Source organism: Neophocaena asiaeorientalis, unplaced genomic scaffold (assembly GCF_003031525.2).
Source record: "Neophocaena asiaeorientalis asiaeorientalis breed wild unplaced genomic scaffold, Neophocaena_asiaeorientalis_V1.1 scaffold230, whole genome shotgun sequence".
NCBI lineage: Eukaryota > Metazoa > Chordata > Mammalia > Artiodactyla > Phocoenidae > Neophocaena > Neophocaena asiaeorientalis.
Window position 1 is genome coordinate 1,517,992 of NW_020175186.1, and position 1,600 is coordinate 1,519,591.

The window sequence follows — 1,600 nt, forward strand, 5'->3', positions numbered from 1 at the left end:
CATGCCGCGGAGCGGCTGGGCCCGTGAGCCATGGCCGCTGAGCCTGCGCGTCCGGAGCCTGTGCTCCGCAACGGGAGAGGCCACAACAGTGAGAGGCCCGCGTACCGCAAAAAAAAAAAGATAGGCATTTTTAAAAGATCCCATACTTCATCCACAGTTGTTCTGTCAGTCAGCCTGGTCACAATTTTCTTAGTTGGGTTTCTTTTATCTCCACTTGAATAAGGATGACGTACTTCAAAAAGTATCCCACTTAGAATCTTTGGGATCTCGTTTTTCAAATAATTCACTTTGGGGCTCTAGCAGTTGAACTGCAGGAAGTACATTGCTATTTTGGCTAATGATCTAAAATGCATTATTCCTTAACACATTTCTCGTATTGCAGTTGTGGTACATCCAGTTTTCACTCATGACCTTAGCAAAAAGGTCAACAGTCTCATTATCACCATTTCAATAAATTTACTGTGATGTAAGCAGAACTTGTGTCTCAGTTTAGTCCCATTAACAATTTCTGGACAATATGACCAACAGTGCCCTTCTCATTAAGAATGAGGCTTTACCTCCACATTTTTTTATTGAGGTATAGTTGATTTACAATATTATATAAGATTCAGGTGTACAACATAGTAATTCATAATTTTGGAAGGTTATACTCCATTTATAGTCATTACAAAATGCCGGCTATATTCCTTGTGTTGTACAATATTTCCTTGTAGCTTATTTATTTTATACACAGTATTTGTACCTCTTATCTCCTACCCCTATCTTTCCCCTTCTCCCTTCCCTCTCCCCACTGGTAATCACTGTTCCCTACATCTGTGAGTCTGTTTCTTTTTTTGTTATAGTTGCTAGTTTGTTGTATGTTTTAGATAAGTGACATCATACAGTATTTGTCTTCCTCTGTCTGACTTATTTCACTTAGCATAATACCTTCCAAGTCCATCCATTTGTTGCAAATGGCAAAATTTCATTCTTTTTGTGGCTGAGCAGTATTCCATTGTATGTATATACCACATCTTCTTCATTTATCTGTTGATGGACACTTAGTTTTCTTCCATATCTTGGCTATTGTAAATAATGCTGCTGTGAACATTAAGGTTCATGTATCTTTCTGAATTAGTGTTTTTGTTTTCTTTGGATATATACCCAGGAGTGGAATTGCTGGATCACATGGTAGTTTCCATTTTTTGAGGAACCTTCATATTGTTTTCCACAATGGCTTTAGGAACATATTTTTTAAAGATAAGTCATGCAGATGTGACCATCTCCACCAATCAAAGTCCAGGGTAGTTTCTCATCCCTTTGCCTCTAGATGGTCGGCACTGCCATTGCCTTGTGTGAGGTGTCCTGTGGTTGTCTCTTCTCCACTATGGGACTGCGTCTTGTTCTTTCACCTCCGATCCTAGCACAGGGTCTTTTTTTAGCTGGCACCCAATAAATAGATATTGGATTGATCGAATGGAATTGAATATGAAACCTCTACGTGGTCAACTCCAAGCTGCATTCAACAATGACCCAGAAAGACCTGGATCCTGACTGCACAGTGGTCATTGATGGGGTGGGAAGATTACTAAGTACAGATGTGATAGGGCTCATGACTTAT

The 1,600-nt window shown here is 39.8% G+C and overlaps 1 non-coding gene across 1 annotated transcript; it reads right to left on the minus strand.

The window, feature by feature from the left end:
- Positions 1–419: 419 nt before the first annotated feature.
- LOC112412950 (small nucleolar RNA SNORA1) lies at positions 420–553 on the minus strand. The gene has a single exon (XR_003005875.1). It is a non-coding gene; the product is annotated as a small nucleolar RNA SNORA1 (small nucleolar RNA).
- Positions 554–1,600: the final 1,047 nt, after the last annotated feature.